Source organism: Manduca sexta, chromosome 6 (genome assembly GCF_014839805.1).
Source record: "Manduca sexta isolate Smith_Timp_Sample1 chromosome 6, JHU_Msex_v1.0, whole genome shotgun sequence".
Classification (NCBI taxonomy): Eukaryota; Metazoa; Arthropoda; class Insecta; order Lepidoptera; family Sphingidae; genus Manduca; species Manduca sexta.
The window spans coordinates 1052906-1071970 of NC_051120.1; the positions used below are offsets into that span (position 1 = coordinate 1052906).

At 33.7% G+C, this 19065-nt stretch overlaps 1 protein-coding gene across 3 annotated transcripts in view; it reads right to left on the reverse strand.

Moving 5' to 3' along the window:
- The window catches only part of LOC115440957 (homeobox protein 10), a 76665-nt gene extending 73843 nt beyond the window's left edge, over positions 1-2822 (reverse strand). For 2 of the 3 annotated variants that reach the window (XM_030165490.2, XM_037447411.1), the window contains exon 1: positions 2221-2372. The gene's annotated coding sequence lies outside the window, so the exon portion shown is untranslated. Of the gene's footprint in view, positions 1-2220; positions 2373-2684 lie in introns of those variants that run through there. The other variant, XM_037447413.1, reaches the window with a different exon arrangement.
- Between the last annotated feature and the right edge of the window lie 16243 nt (positions 2823-19065).

Below are 19065 nucleotides of genomic sequence, written 5' to 3' on the forward strand. Positions count from 1 at the left end.
AAGAGTCTTTAAATAAAAAAATATCCTTCAAATTTAAGCAAACTTATTTAGTTCAAGTTAAATACAATTTCCAATTAACAAGACGCCGACGTTGCATCCTTTACCAGTACAAATGCCCGCTTTACAATTGATCCATGAACACAAATTAGGAGTCATTGACGACAACATAATACAATCGATTAACTAGTACCGAAGGATTTATAGCAATAATAGACAAATAAGAATAAAGTTTGACATGATTACAGATGAGTTCTTTATTATTAACGCGTGGATAACACTTTGGATAGTTTGTTAGAATGAGCCGATATACTAACTTTTGCCTCAATCTTGCGATAAAATTCTTTCAATAAGATATAGCGCCAACCCGTGGTAAACACTGTTCCGGGGAGACTATAAATATTTCAGAAGTAATGTAACCGCCTATTAGCGTATTTATCATTAATAATATCAGAACTGTACTATATACTGTCGTACTGCAGGGCACGGTCCTCTATTACTAAGAGGGCTTTGACCTTATTCTTCCACGCAGGGCTAATGCGGGTTGGCAGACTCCATACTTTCTAAGGTACATAGTACATACAAATGTTTGTATGTACCGTAGAATATGTAGGTGTGTGAAGTCTACCAATCCGCACTAGGCCAGCGTGGTGGACTAAGGCCTAATCCCTCTCAGTAGTAGAGGAGGCCCGTGCTCAGCAGTGGGCAAGTATATAATACAGTGCTGATATTATTATTTTTTTATTATTTACAGATGTTTTACGAATTAATATCGACGCTTACTATCAGATAATTAGTTATCTAGTCATTTAGATATATTAAAAATAAATCAACTAGGTAGTTAATTTATTAGACGTTACAGATTAGGTAATCTAGCCTATAACACACACACTCATGCATAATCCCAGAAGGGGTAGGCAAAGGCACGACTAGTGTACCCACTTTCCGCCTTGTATATTCCGTCCCAAGACGTGATAGGGGACCAGCCTATCTCAATATCAGGCACAAATTCCAGAATCCTGGCCGATACTGAGTGGAAAAATACAACCTCACTTTGCCCGACCCGAAGTCGAACCCAGGACCTTAGCACTTTATTCGTACCAGTGGCGTAGGGTCCAAATAACCCGAATCTTATCAGCTTCCCTTTCGCAATTTAAGTAAAATCAAATTATCATTACAATTTGCAGGCCACATTTATGTATGTCATTAGTACTTATATGTTGCGTCGGATTCTCTTTCTGAAAAAGTCACCCTTTGCCTCTAATTCGTACCATAATACATCTATGGAACCGAGGCCTAAACTAGTGTTTAGGCAAACTAACTAGTTAGCCTAAACACTAGTCAAAACTAGTACGACAACTCTACCAAATCAAAGCACGTTATATACATAAATATACTTGAAACATTACACATTTATTATCTTTGTAAGTTTTGTTATCAAGTTTATGGTTGATGCAATCTTTAAAATCAAACATTAACGGGCATTCTAACCACACCGATATGGTGAAGATAAGTTAAACGCCAAAATGATTGTTGTTAAACTCTATTTACGTGTCAAAATTATACTATTTGCAAAATTATCACTTCGTGGGACTGATTAAGCTTTAAATTACAATGTTTACAAACTTAAAAACGGCTTTTTATAGTACAATTTTACCTAATCATGAGTTAAGAGACATCTTTGCCTAGTTGTGAAGTTGTTAAAACGTCTATAAATAAATTATCAATAATAAAACATAATCTACAAAAACTTAAAGAAAAACACATAAAAAGCAATCCAATATGATCAATAACTCTTTGCGCTACAAAAACATGTCAACAAAAAGTTTAAGGACAGACAAATAAATAACATACAACTGGCAATAACCTTTGCACCACATTACATTAAAATTACAAACATTATTTCGACAATATCCTAAAAAACCAACAAATGTGGTCAACAGCAATTTTATCGTTAAACTTAACCACCCATTTTAATGCGATTAGTGGAGATAATCGAAATGATAAATCAATTCATAGAAAAAACACCCATACGGTAAACCAAATAAGACGCCAATTCGGCCAACTATTATTCACCCGGAACAATACCTGGCATTAAGCTAATAAATGGATTGACAACAAAAAATTAAAAAACATTCCATCAATTCTAAATTCAAATCTGATATTATAATTAAAATAATATCAATCATTTTTATCAATTAACACAGTATGGCAACACCTCACCTTTCCAATCACTTCACTCCAAAACAAGCACAGAATCACTTCACGGTAGCGAATGCGCGGGAATGGCGGACGCGTGCGGCGATACTGTGCGACGGGGACAGACTGTTAACGCGTCGGTGTCCGCAGTTAGACTAACATCCAAATCGCTTAATTTTATGAGTTCAGAGTTGCCTTCTCCACCCCCTGTCGCGCGATGTGACTTTGCAACGACGTCCCGTAGGATATTTTGTTTGGGATATTTTTATTATAGTAAATTTTGAACATATAATTTCGTGACAAGACAATCATGTATAACATGAGACATGAGTGTAGCCGAAATAATTCACTTCAACACAAACACAAAAATTTTAAATGTAAAAAAAACAGTATTGCTGTATATAAAAAAAATATTTAAAGCACACAATATGATGTAAAATATCGTAGAAATGAATAAACAACACCATGTATAAAAAACTACACAGTACCTCACTCGAAAATTTCACGACCGCTTAAAATCACGAACGTTGTCCAACATAGGATTTTATATAATCAGAATTGCTTCGTTCACACCAAAACTATATGACATAAAAAAATACACAAATGATACGAATCTTGAAGAAAAATAAAGTAATTTACAACAATAGCCTCAATAAGACGCCAATGTATGAAATTATCAGCGATTAAAAGTAATCGTTCAATTATCATTTTATAGTGTAATATGATATTATCCATATAAATTATAGGATATAGTAGAGATAAGATCGGAAGCTAATTAATATAATGTACCTAGTGTATATAATATAAAAATATAAGTCCTTATTTAGAAAAGCATTGCGTAGTGGTATATTGCAGTTCGTAAACAGGTCGGGTATGATTTTAAAAGTTTTCCAAGATTTGCCAAGTATTGGGTTCTCTAGAGGAATTAGCATGCAGCAGTAAACTGGTGAAAAACTATTACTACTATTTTTATTAGTAGTTTTTGGCAAGAAGAGATTACACTAGATTTATAGCACACTAGATTTTGTTTTCGGCTTTACTTTTCGAGCATCAAATGTAGCTCAGAATAAGTTAATTCATAACTTTCTCTCCCTGTGCTAAAATTCATCATTATTCAGCGGTTTATGAATTTACTTCTGCACAAACAAAAGCATCATTTGAAACTGTCACATTTATAATATAAATATATCACCTTTAATCAAAAATGTATTGTAGTGAATATTGACGTTGTTGCTTTTCACGTGCGGTTATTAAGTATTTGAGTGTATACTTCGTACATATCTGTAACATCAATTAATACTATCTTTATTATCTGAATGAATCGGCGATATATATAGTATTTTTTTTGGATTTTCGTCTTTTTACCTCGCACTCGAAACAATACACATATAATATTATATATTATTTAATATAATTATTGTGAAAGGAAATTAAGGGGTTAAACTACTAAAAGAAATCTCATTTAACCTGAACTAAACAATGTTATGTGATTTTTTTTAAGTTTGTTTGTATTTTATTACAGTAAGTCATTAGTAAGAAAATATGATTTTGTATATAACTTTATATGCTGTACAGAGCACATCCAGGACTAACAGATAGCTTACGTTTAGACTGCAAATGTATACAGCAGACCATTTTTTCTAATGAGACTTTCACGAAAGTAAACTTTTCTTTTATTAAAATTATTAATAAGTTTATTCAATATTTTTTTCAACAAATATAAATATTTTAATATTCGATATTAACAAAATGGAATATGATTCTGAAAAAAGAATTCGCATAGATAACAATTGATTATAATTGACTTAAATTATAATTGACTCGCTTCTTATCTTCAAAAAGAAAATATTGAACTCGCTTGTTGAAACCTAAATTTAGTTTTATATTCAGTCTTATAATTAGAATATACTGCACTTATGATGCAGCCAATTGTTTATTGTTATGTATTTAATATGTTCATGCTGTGACAGCCTGTAATTGAAACAGCACTGCAGCAATTACTTACCGAATTCTTAAAAAAAAACTATGTATGGTGTATGTTTTGATGGCTGTTCAAATAAATAAATAATTATGTAAATAATATGAATTTATTAATTTAGAGATCGTCGACTGAGGTTACTATGTATATGATTTAGTAAATATATATAACATATGAGCATTACCGCAATAATAAACCGTCCTAACAACGTCAATGTAACTAATAGTTACTACGAACTTTATAAATGTTTATCTATACCAGCACTAAATGCCAGGCACACCTTGCCTGGTATTTAGTGCTGAACTGGAACCTAACCGGTAGTATCATAGGATGCACGTTGCCCAAACTCTCTATGTATTTTTGTTTTTTTTTGTACCTTGTTATAAATGTTTATGTACGTCCCAGTATATTGGGAGAATAAATGTGTCTTTCTTTCTTTCTATACTTATTGTAAAAAGGTCCATTTCCACAACACAATCTAGGAATATCCTACATTTGATTTTGAGGACTGGTGGTTAAAATGGGATTTATAGATTGAAAATTTAAGTAATCCAGTATTGGAATATCGTTCTGATATGGCGATGACTTCCTACCACATCATGAGATGATAACATATAGAGCTATCATTTACACATCCTAAAACAGTTTAGTATTCTTAAAAAATAAATAAATTAGATCATAGATTCAATCACAGGACTAGCAGAATAATTACAATGGAAGGAGATAAACTACGGTGTAGTGGCGAAGGATGAAATTTTCTTAAAGGGAGCCTGATACAACTTATAAGTACTAATATGCATAAATACAGTTAAGAAATCGTTCCAATGATAATGAGATTTTACATAAATCACGACATAGTAGCCGCCAGGAATCCAGTTACATAGACCATTCGCCACTGCTACGCTGTCTTTACATCTAATACTACAGACTTGTTAGTACTCATACGTAAACTACACTAAGTATAAGATTTTGTACGATAACCCCAACTAGCTGATAATGACATATTAGTTTTCCCTGAGACTCGCCGAGCTTCACCGCTCGGTCTCATAAAATGCGTGCCGCTGGTGATCCTGGCTTACAGGAGTTGTAGTGGTGGGTATGAGGGCGGGAAAGTGTCTGAAGTCTCTATCCCCAGCTAATTGGCCATAGCTTGGTCTATCTGTACACGTGTCTACGGATTCAGTCGGTGCACACCCACGATACCAATCCGGCATAAAGCTGGCAACCGTCAATGGATGTATCTTTTTCATTAAACGACATATTTTATATAGGTTGTTTTAAGCATCAAGAACTGTATACTTTGAAATTAAACTAATTTTCGGATTCTATCGTGATTTTTTGTATTTTATTTTTCTCCCGACGTTTCGAAGACTTTGCAGCCTTCATGGTCACGGGGGGGACTGTCCGAAGATTAGTTTAATTTCAATGTCTAACATTCGCGTAAACATAAGATACCATTAACTGTATACTTTGTCGTGTAAAAAAGGCTTGGTCTAGAAATTATTTTTATTACCTTGGATAAATTGGCTACGATTTATAATCAACTATAGCCAATATGATTCGTTCACCGATATGATGAGAAAAATCTGCGACTTTCAATAAAAAAGTTACCAAACTATTTAATGTTGATCTACCTATGTATTATTTTTATCTTCTATAATGATTTCATCAAGATAGACATTACTTAGAATCTAGTTCGTCATTTACTATGAATTAAATTGGAAATACTTTAGTAACAAAACTTAAAAAGTTAAATTATAGATAATAAAATACCTTAAAATTATGTTAAAGATAATAGAAATATCAAGACGATAAACATTAACAAAAACGTGTTATATAACGATTTTTATCAGCGAACCCGTTTCATTTGGTTCAGCAATTAATGGTAAAAACGAAACTTATGATTATAAAAAGAAATCTGTTTGGTAGAATCTTTTTCCTACTGCTATTTTAGGCAAAGAAAGAATGATCTTGGCTATATAAAAATAAAATGCACTCGAATATAAAATCACGAGGGAACTGACGTTAAATTTCAAATGACAGAGGAATCTGTACTTTTTAAGCAGCGCAGAAATCATCGCTCTACTGTAAGGAGACCAATTTTACAAGTCAAAGAAAAAAAAAACTATTGATGGTCATATCATGTCTCCAGATAAATGATTTAAGAACTCATACCCAAAAATGTGGTTGAAATTAAAAAAAACCTTTTATGAAGAAAATACTATATTAATAGATTTTATATACAGAACCATTCTTAACAAACACAAGGTGAGGCCCGCAACCTTCTTAATGTATTAATTGACAAAACACAACATTATCGCGTACTTATAATATCTAAATCACTTTTAATATGTGCCACGCCGTGTAACATTCTATATTAAGGAGATAAGCGTAGCGATTATCAGCCTTATGGAATTAAAATTGATGAATTATTAATTCAATTGCAATGATAATGATAACTGATAGAATTGTGGAAAATGTTGGTACTTTTAAAATTAATTGTCCTTAATTACATGATAACAGTTTAATATTAAAAATGATCGACAGAATTTGATACGTTATCCGAATAAATTATTGCGATCATTATGTATGTTGACGCCCAACGTGGTAAAGATGCGTCAAAATATTAATACCTATTTAATTCGATTTGGCAGAAGCGCAAAGCGCGTATTTAATGCTATTAAATACACAAACCTTTAAGCAAGGCATGAGGTGTCTCGAGCGCTTAATAGAATCCAGAGTTCCTTTAATGACATCAAGAGGTGTTCTTCTGTAGATGTCTTTTCGGATTCCATTTTTTTATTTATAAAACCAAAATGCTAATCTTATACTTTATGACTTCTATGCTTGATGTGTTTTTATTTTTATTCAAAATCTTGATAATATTTTGTGGTTATACTTTTTAAGTTAAATTGTTTTATTTCGAATTGTATGCAAATTTTGATTTCAAGTTTAATTTGATTTCTAATATTATTTTTAATATTTTTACTTTTATATAATTGCTGTTTGTCACCTATAATTAGTGGGAAGACTCGTCCATAACATTGTAATTTTAATTGAGCATGTTTAATCTATTTACCGTTAGTGTATCATTAAATAAATAAATGTACAAAAGGAAATCAACAAATACTCATAAATAAATACTTAATCTAGGAACGGCATGGGATATTCAGCAAAATCAATGAAGTTCTTGGAAATGGGAGTAGATATTATACTAAGTATAAGCAAGTGTAGATTTTTTGACCAAAAGAAATTAAAAAAATAGAAAAATGATAATAAATAATAATATAATAATATCAGCCCTGTATTATATACATGCCCACTGCTGAGCACGGGCCTCCTCTACTACTGAGAGGAATTAGGCCTTAGTCCACCACGCTGGCCTAGTGCGGATTGGTAGACTTCACACACCTTCGAAATTCCTATAGAAAACTTCTCAAATGTGCAGGTTTCCTCACGGTATTTTCCTTCACCGTTAAAGCGAACGATAAATTCACAAAGAATACACACATAATTTTAGAAAAATCAGAGGTCTGTGCCCTTGGGATTTGAACCTACGGACATTCGTCTTGGCAGTCCGTTCCACACCCAACTAAGCTATCGCCGCTTTTTTTAAAAGAAAAATGATGTGGAGTGATAATTATACAAATGTGAATGTGCCGGTACTATCTAGGTGCCCCACCATCACGTGAAGTACCATCTCGTTGCGTTTCGCATGCTAAGTGAGATTTGTAGATGCAAACAAAATTTTCTGCTCTTCATATTTCCTATTCCTTTCTTTACGGTTGGCAACTTCTTCATGGTTCTTCTAGAATTTTGAATATGTAAATCCAGTGAAAATCCTTATTTATACCAACTAATCCATTCGCTCGTTAATTGTATAAGACATGTGGACCAAAATTAATTATTAATATTTCGTTTGTAACACGAAACTGATAGTTGCTGCAACTAAATCGCCTGAATGATAATAATTAAGTATGCGCTGATGAATTATATGATAATTAAAATCTTGACAATTTGTTTTTAAGTCGTTCCGCATAATTGCACATTAAGTTGCGACATAGATTAGATAGTATAATTTAAAACACGAATTGTGTTTGTTTGTTCATAATCTAATTCTTCCCCATATTCATGTAAACTTTGAAGAAGCGAGCACAGAACAATGTCATTATCTTCCAATAAGCAATACACCTGTTCAAAGACTGTAACAGAAGGAACGTCTCTGGGCATTTTTAATTATAGAATTCTGCATGGAATTGTATTACTTAACAAGTCTCATACTGTCCGTTCCAGGAATTAGTCTGAACTGCACACGACTATTTTTATAATAGAACAAGGATCAGACACTGGTAAGCGGTTATGTCTTTCTACGACGTATTACTATAAATTCAAAATCCATCTTTCTCACTGTTAATTCCTTCCACCTCGCTTTTATTATTTCTTCTCTTTCCAGACTCAGTCTTTTCTTCAGCATCTCTTCTACCTGACTGATTTTTATAGTCTTTCCAATAATTATATTATAATGACCTGTAGAAACATTAAAATACAACTATTGATTGAATCTCGATTATTTTGACTTGTAATTGGCAGTAATTTTGGCTGTAGGATTGAGAAATATTTCGATGTAATTTTTGATCGAAGACACGTTTCCATCATTGTATTTCTTAAATATTATTTTAATTTGACAGCAGATAACAATTTCAAACAAATAAACATTAATCTTGATGGATTAATAGTCTTAATATTATGCGATAGTTTGTGAACCTCTCTGGACTTTGGATGTTTGTTAGAAATTAAAACTAAACGCAGAAACTCTTAAACGGATTTTAGTTAAATTTAGCACACTGATAGACCATATTCTGAATTACCATACCTCTTTCTCTCATACCTCTGCAGTTGGTTCTTGACTGAGGATAGTGGTCATCATTGGATTTACCGCATTTAAAGCAGATTATTTGTCTCCACCGATTACTGTTCATCGCATTTTGAACTCACTGGAACTTGGTGGCAGATGAGTCTCTAATCTGATGTGTCCATTGGATTGGTGCTTGACCTCGAGAATATTTGCCTTCAGTGTTGCCAGCGATGACAAGTCTCCCCACATTCTCGTCGCCTTTCCAAACAGCGTGTCTGGAGTAAGCATATGGTGGCTAAAAGTCTTTACTTTAAGTTACGAAACGATCGACTTGTTTATGCGTTTCACTGTATCGTCAGCTTTCGCCTCCAGTACCACATTTCGAACGCATAGATCATATATGTAGGTACAAATCAATCAAATCAAACAACAAAAAGAATATATATTTTAGTATGATTATGAAAAGAGAGAAAAAAGAATTATTCAATTAGATTGTGTTTTAGATGTGAAAAAAATGCAGGACGAAATTATACATAGTATATGTTTGCCTTCGTTAATGTTGGTGCAATAAGATGTGTAGCTTATCATGTGATTTTTACAGTTCATATGAATAATCACGTAGCGTTGTTTTTTGAATCGTGAGATACCTTTCATCTGAAGATTATTATTTCTATTTTGACAGGTTCTCTAGAAAAATAACGTTGACACTGAGTTACGCGAAAGTTATGCGTTCGGTACAATTTATCTGCCGATTGTAATGTTTTATTCCATCAACACAAACTGTCTATCAATTAAACTATAACCCTGACAGAATGTTATTTAACAAATACTGACCTTTATTCATAAGACTAACATAAGACTTACATTTTTAATTACTTTTATATTGTTTTTTTTATTATTTCATGTTAAACCTTCATCTTATGATCGCAATATACATCAGTCAAATGGAAAAAAATGATAACATGGATGTACTATCTTTATTATCTTATATTTTATAAATAAGTTACAATTTGTTACCTTCAAAATACATTTTGTACATTTTTAATCAGTAACATTAGTGCTGATATAGATAACATACTTAATATATTTATTACTTAAAAGTAAAATATGAATAAATTTTCCGAAATTCCCACAAAGAAAGATTTTTTTCATCAAAAAAACAAATAAATATATTATAATACTTATTATACCGATTTTAATGACGTTATAGCTATAATGTCAAGGAAAATTTAAGTAGTACCACAGTAATTGATAATGGATAGTTAAAGCTACTAAGGAACGTCCAAAACTTATACCTACTTTAGTAAGGTTAACACAATAGGAGAAGATAAAATAAACAAAACATTGATTAGTTTTTATTATACATACTTATGATAAAATATTTTTACATATTAATAATAATATCAGCCCTGTATTATATACTTGCCCACTGCTGAGCACGGGCCTCCTCTACTACTGAGAGGGTTTAGGCCTTAGTCCACCACGCTGGCCTAGTGCGGATTGGTAGACTTCACACACCTTCGAAATTCCTATAGAGAACTTCTCAGATGCGCAGGTTTCCTCACGATGTTTTCCTTCACCGTTAAAGCGAACGATAAATTCACAAAGAATACACACATGATTTTTAGAAAAGTCAGAGATGTGTGCCCTTGGGATTTGAACCTGCGGACATTCGTCTCGGCAGTCCGTTCCACACCCAACTAGGCTATCGCCGCTTTACATGTTACTTACTCGTAACTCGTGGTACGTCAAAAAATGGCGACTGAGCATTATTTTATTAGTCATACAAAAACTTGCCAACAGCTGATTAGTTTAGTAACTAATCGCAGCAACTTTCAGTACTCTGTATCATAATTAATGTGGAAAAACAAAATATTGGCAGCTCATTTAAAAGCATTAAATAGGTGGCGTTTGTAAAGCACCATAGTTAATTTTTATTGCATTCAAAAAGTCTACATCCTGATGGCAACTAGATGGTAAATGCCTCACTGGAGTCCATTAGCGGTGATTCAACTCATTAGAAGTGTCTTTATCTAGGTTTTTAATTTTATAACGTTTTATTTACTATACTTTATATTATTATATATGAACTTATACCCTAATTAAATAGACAAAGGGTCACCGAAGCATGCAATAATTGCAACACGTACAATCTATAGATTTTTTAGCTTAATCTCGCCTACACGGAAATGGCTTTTCTGGAACAAAAGTACTCCAAACGATAATCCTTAAATTGGATTATCCGAAAATGTATGCTAATCAATTCTAATCACGTCTACGTGACTAAAACAAGTCTTTTAATCAATTATCGAACCATCCTTCAAACTAAATATTTATCACTTTTATTAAATCTAAATAAATAAATACCGAACGCCGCGCCAAAGCCACGTCGCCGAAACCATTTAGCGCCGGTACAGTAGCAATAACTCAGCGCAGGAAATCACGTCATCGGTCTATTACAGCACGCACACCAACGTCGCGCGCACACTGATGCACGCCTCTGTTCGACACACGCGTTGTGCATTCGGGAGATCACGGTGCGATCTTACTAATATAATTTATTGTGAAGGATGATTCTTGGCAGTAACTGCTGAAACCTGTAACTAGAAATGGATGTTAGGCACTTGCCCTGGTCCTAGATAAACAAGAGACCTGTTTTTTCTCGTAATTCTAGACATAGTTAAAACATAGAAAACGTGTTACTGGAATTATAATAGCTTCGGAATGGAAATAGTGATGGCAATCTATCTCTGGATACAAAATCGCAAGCGCCTATATTATCTATTTTTCTAAAATACCTCTACAATATACATCCAAAATCCCACCTAATCCCGCTGTATATTACGTTTACAATCGCGTCACCGTGACCAGTCGCGCGGGCTACAGTGCCTAATTGTGTGAACATCTATCGGATCCATTGTTATTACTATGTATCCATTTGAAATATTAACGCCATACTTTATATGAAGCTTACGTTCGTAATTACACTGTTATATTACGTGTTGGAACGAATGTTTGTGTGTTTGTACTCATGAATGTACTTATTTTTGGGTCTAAAAGCCAGAAATATACTTAGAAATTTAATTGAAAATTAGCTGGCTTGCTAGAAAAGTTTTATTAGAGTAAGTAGAAAGATTTTTCTAGACTTAGACTATCAACTCCTATATTTTATTTAGCGGGAAAAATAACGCTAGTTTCCGATAACTTAAAAGGGTAGAGCTCAGTAGTGAAGTTCATTTTTATGAAATGGAATCGGATGCAGCATATATGTACTGATATGCAAAAATGCGGTCTGGAAATCATTCTAATGATAATTAGATATAAATTATGAAAGGGAAGTCGGTATGAATCGGGTTATATGGACTTCGCCACTGGTAGAGCTACACTACACTAACTACACCTTTTGTATACAGCAGTAAACCGGACCGTCTGAATACCACAGTCACGTAGAAAACCGGCATCACATATTGCCATTACGTTTCGTAAAGTGACGGTTTGGTTATTCATAAATGTTCATTGTTTTTTTCTCCTCTTCAGACTCTAGCATTATAATATAATATCAACCCTGTATTATATACTTGCCCACTGCTGAGCACGGGCCTCCTCTACTACTGAGAGGGATTAGGCCTTAGTCCACCACTGGACTGGATCTGGATTGGTAGACTTCACACACCTTCGAAATTCCAATTCAAAACTCTAGCATTAACAGACGTTTGATAGCAGGAGGATGAAAAAATCATGAATATGGCCGATCGACCGGAATAATACGGTCTCACAGTAAAATGGCTTGACATGGCCGCATTGCTTCATGTACATTGCTGAAACCTTTTGAATTCTCTCTTCCCAATTACGAATATACCTATGAGTTGCAAAGCATCTCTAGCACCTATATGTTGTGCCGGGTTTTTCGGAAAACTTTACCTTCACCACTGTCTATTTATTGGTATATTGTGTACATGGATATTCATTTTATAATGTATGATTATGAGCGACAGAATCCGCGTGTTTTCGTTAGTCAATTAACTAATTAAGCTCGCATACGGTGTTGATTTGAAATAACAAAGCTCATATAAATTGACGTAATATTTCTTTTTTGAAACATTATTTTTGTGGTTTTATTCCGAGCACTTATAAAGTGCAAATATGGAATATGTGGCATAGTGACTTTTATATAAGCATTCTAGAGTTTGATTCCCGCCAAGAACAATTCGACTTATTTTACAAATATTGAATATTTTAGTAAGAGGTTAACACAAAAGCAGGTCTTACATAAACTTTTAAATACAGCTTTTTATACAGGAAAAGAGCTTTCACGCAAGCAAAGCTTAGTTATCTATAATATGTAAAGCCATTTGTATTTTTACTTTCATGAAAAAGTGTTTTACTGCACCACGCGGTAAACAGTGCAGTCCAAATATAATGTTACCCAACGAGTCGTTGCACTTGTCCATGACTCCAGGAATTATGCAGGGTTAAATAGATGAGCACAGCTGACCTCGACATGCGACTTGAGGTCTCATGGCTTGGTATTACGGTTTATTTTTGTTATTTTATCTATTAAGGCGCCACGTAAACGCTGTACATTTGTTACCGATACACGCTTCTTTAAAATCTCTTTTGCATTTATATAGTAACTATCAGATTCATAATAGTTAGGCGGAATATCGAAGATACAGAAACTATCCTTATTTAATAAATTCAATCAAAAACTCCACATTATAAAACTAATTGAAAAGAATTAATATTAAACAAAATTAACAGACATTTACTAAACATGAAAATATTATTTTTTGAATACTTCTCTAAACATCTTGTAAAAAAGGAGTGCAAAAATTTATTTTAAAATCTGAAAATACGATTTCTTACATCGCAAAATCCATTAGGATCGTCCCGCGCGTAACCATGGAAACCCGCCGCGTCGTAGGCAATTAGCGTAGCGTCTACGAGCGCACTACGCCGTAGCACCTGACGAGACGACTCGCAAATAAATCTTGTATTATGGAAATTTTGATATTTGAATTTAAACATATTTTTGATGCTTGTGAGAGTTATATAACAAATATAACAGATGTAACACTACGTGCATCTTGCGGATCTTTCTCTTATTAACTTCATACGGAGACCTTTTGTACGCTGCTGAACAGTTATAGCCCACAAAATATGTAATATGTACAAATATACATACGTCCACACGCATCACGTCATTTCCCTTTAAGGGGTAGGCAGAAATGTCTTAATTTATATGTCTCCAGCTGTGATAAGTGTCATGTAATAGGAAGTGAGGCTATAAACATTATCTATTGCCAGACAAAGTAATGACGAGCTATCTACAACGAATTAGTTCGACGGACTTTAGTCTAAAGTCCTTTTTTAAAAGTAGGATTTTACGCTTCATTGGAACCACGAAGATAATCATATAAGTAAAACAGATAACATAATTTTCATAATATTATATCAGATTAAAAAATAAATACATTGATGATAAAATTATTGATGATTTCCAAGTATTGTTGACATAAGTATTCCAAAAAAAAGAAGCTATGTGTCATCCATCGAGGTGTTATATTGTATCTATATCTGTAGTGATGTAACGAATATTATATTTTTCATAGTTTCGATACGATTAGTCATTTCCAGTATGAACTCATTTTTACAAGGTGTGAGTAGATAACATAGCTCGCATATCTGATGGCCGATGGACATCGATGAGGCACGAAGGTTGAGAGGAGGAGGCTGGAGTCCACCCACGAGGTCTACTTCTTAGTCGTAACACTCTTGACAGAGTGGTATGGTCGGCATGTAGTGTTTTCCGGAGCAGATGCAATGCGCCTCACGATCTTTCGCCATATCTCTCTGTTAGAGGATATTCTGGTGCACTCATGTACGGGACGGTCCACGGCAGATTTAACTTGATCGGTCCAGCGCATAGGAGTCCGTCCTCGCGGTCGAATGCCTTCAACCTTGCCCTGGACGACAACACGTTCCACAGACTGGTCACCTCTCCTAAAATGTGTCCGAAGAAAGCGAGTACGCGGGACTGTACTAAGGCGGATAGACGCTGCTTGATGCCGAGTTCTTGAAGTATCGAGGTATTTGTTTGAAATTCAGTCCACGACACCCCAAGCATTCTTCTCCAGCACCACATTTCCAAAGCATCTATTATCATTTGTCTACCCACGAGGTAGACAAATGATAATAGTCACAGAAGGTCGCTGGATGCGGGCTGCTTCCAATATCTCTTCAATATCTTCCAAATCTTTAGGAGAGGCCCATGTTCAGCAGTAGACATCTTGCGGCTGATGATGATGATTCAGATAAATATTTTAAATTATATCACGTTTACACCTAATAACTTATCTTACACCGAGATAATATTGCATTTATATTTTAGTTATACCCCTTTGAGGATAGAATGCGACAGTGTATGTCTGCGTGTAATAGAAGTTATAATGAATAATAAATCGATATTTTAACCAATCATAAGATTAAATAGATTGCAGATGTTTTTATAGAACAGCTTTACTTTCTTTACTGTAAAAAGATTATTGTAAATTTATTCAAATATGTAAGTATTAATTTGCTGTTGAACCAAAAAAACGTGAAGCAAAGTGCAGAATACGCTTAAAAAACTTGTGATCAACAAATATAATAGTTGCAAACTTTGTTAATCTGCTGCCGCCTTCAAAGACAAATCCAGTATACTTTAGTTTCCTATATCACTTTTTTTATCATTGACAGATTTATATTCGTACGAATTTACGCATACGAATATCGAACCTCCGACCTCCATACCTGCCAACCCGACCTGGATACTTTGTTTTACCTTATGCCTTGTATTCTTTATGAATTTTATTCCTAATATACTATTTCCGTAGTTATATAAATGATCTTAAGTGTTATTTAGAAATAATAATTACTTATTTTTATAAATTGGTTTGACGTATAATAAGTGCAACTTTGTTCTCCTACGTGATAAATAAAGTATTTTTGATTTTTTTTTTAATCTTTCGAATATTTGGAATAACCTATAAAACTAAAACAACACATAAACGCAACTTTATCGATTCTAACAGCACATTCGTTAAAACAACTGTTAGTTTCATAATTCTAATTGAACCTTAACGTCCTCTGAGTGATGCAACAAGTAACCGTCTGCGCTACGCGTTATATAGTAATCCCTTCCACACATCAAATTAAACGCAAACACATAACAATTTACAACACGGTAGCAAGTTACAAGGGCCTATTCCTTCGTACGCTAATTGGGATGCCGCGTTGAAACACGGTGAAACGCTAAAGAATTTAAAACGCATTGTAAAGACACCGAAAACAATAAAACATTAAATAGTTAAGAAGCCGTTTCCTAAATGCATAACGTAAATCGTCGACTGTCGCACTATGTTAAAGTGATGCGATGCTATGCTATTATACAATAAGTTAATGTGTATTAAATAAACAAAAAAATCTTATTCATTGTCATTATTTTTATACTTGCAGGGCAAAATTACCCAAGTGCTCGTGATGGTAAGTGGAGTGGAGTTCAATGTCGACTGACGAGTGATGATTACTCCTCGATAGTCGACACAAATATGCCGGCCTGTTATATATACACAAGCTGATCCCGGAACGCAACAACTTACGTATGCCACTATGGTGGGTTTTCAAACCTTGTGTACAGCGGTCGCTATCCGGGTGGACAGAAAATATATCCTACCACCAGCAAAATAAGGCACCTAATATTATTATTTTAGTAAAAAGAACATGTAATCATAAAATTATGTTCTACTTAATAATTTTATCAAAAGGATCTAAGTATAAATATTTATCAACGAAAACAAGGCTTCAAGATTAGTTTGAGCAAGGAAAACTAACTCCAAATGTCAGCAACTGTTCTAAAATAAACACTGAGCTTGTCTTGTAACTTTGAATGGGATTACCGACGAGAGTCACCAGGGAAATGTTTCACAGTGTCAGTACATTTTAATCGTTAAATAACATGTGAAACGGGTAATTTAAAAAGTACTGAGTTACTACACATTCATGTGATAATGTGACTTTTTTATTTACGTTTATAAAATTTTAAATACCAAAAACAGGTCACGACAACATGAAAGGAGCTTCAAACATATAATCTAAGGATGATGAGTTATATAATAGAAAAAAAATATTTTGTACATTTATTAGACAACATAGTCATAATTTCATCAAAATTATATCATTATGTCCTATTTTATATTTAAGTTTATTTCTTAGATCTAATGATAGCCTTTAAGGGATATGAAACAGAGGTTGTAACTTTAGATTTCCGAGCCTGGAAAATAGTATTGGTGTTTGTAATTTATCCATAGTGTGTGCTGTTAGCTTTACTGCGAAAAAACGCATATAGAATCCCAGAAACTTGTGTGCCCTAGTCACTCCAGTATCAAAATTAAGGCTCGACTTAAAAAATATCGCTTTTAAAGCATAGCATCGCATCGCTCCAGTAGGACATATCCTCAAATGATTTTGTCACTATTATAATATAACAGTTCTAAGAAAGCGAAGTAAACAGCGAGTTAACGGACAAATAAAAACGCGCCGTAAAATATAACTTATACACGGTTAATAGCTCAGTCAATACCGCGCTATGCAGACTCTACAGCGTGTTTAAAAATAATCATATGAATTTATCGCTTTTGTTCTTTTCAGATGTAGGTGTGTATACGCTTTAGCCGAATAAATGATCATAAATTAAATGCCGTCTTCATTATCTGTTTAATATGATAACTGTGAAATTAAATGTAATTCATAATATGATTTACTATATTTAATTTATATTCATAGTGGTGTTCAGAGAATAGTCGTGGTCATATGCCGCTTTGCCCTAAAGCGTAATGGACCCTTATAATAATAACATCAGCTCTGTATAATATACTCTCCCAATACTGGACACAGGCCTCCTCTAGTACTGAGAGGAATTAGGTCTTAGTCCACCACGCTGGCTTGGTAGACTTCATACACCCTCAAAATTCCTATAGAAAATTACACAGATATGCAGGTTTCTAAACAATGTTTGCCTTCACCGTTAAAGTAAGCTAGAATTCACATATATTTTTAAGAAAATCAGATATGTGTGCCCTTGGATTTTGAACCTGCGTACATTCGTCTCAGCAATCCGTTCCACATCCAACTAGGCTATCGCCGTTTGGATCCCTTGGATTCCTTGCTACTGTCAAAATGTACTGCCTTTTTTGGTGAATGTCGCATACTACCAGACGGATGTTGTATCGCACACGAAACAAATTTACCCAAATATAAAAGCTATCATTAAACTCAACAACATAATCAGAGACAGCATCTTTTCAGGAATGAGAAAGATAAGTGTCAGCATTCATATTAAAAGAATGAATTATAACAGTAAATCTACTACTTACCTAAACAGAATAAATTACGCTGATCAGCAAAAAAATTTGCCTTCACATGCGATAAAAAACGTTATATAAAACAATATTATGATAAAAAAAAAACATAAATTACACGGGCTTTATTGGTATTCGGTTCAAATCAAGTTTAAAATACATACCATACATAGTATCATGCCTCTATCCCATTGAGATAGGCAGAGACTATGGATTGCCACTTTGTACGATTCTGGCATACTTCTCTCGCTTCCTCCACCTTCATCAACCTTCATCAAATCAAGTTTAAATACCTTTAAAATACATTTAGTTATTCTAAACTTGTATAATTTGTGTTTCGGCATATCTTCGGAATTATCCTTATTTATTAAACTATGAATACAGACATTTGTTTATTATTATTCATTCCAATGTACTAACAACAACAGATTAACGTGATTTATGAAATACCACCTTCTTAATCTAGTGGATGTTAACATTAGCTGTGGACTGATAGGTCCTGGGTTGATTCTAGACCGTGACATCTTTGTGTGAGTTATTTTAGCATAATTTGGCTAGGATTAAAACTCCTAAAAGCAGTTTCAGACCCGGACGTAAAAACTCAACCAAATCAAAGCAATATCCATGACAATGTATTT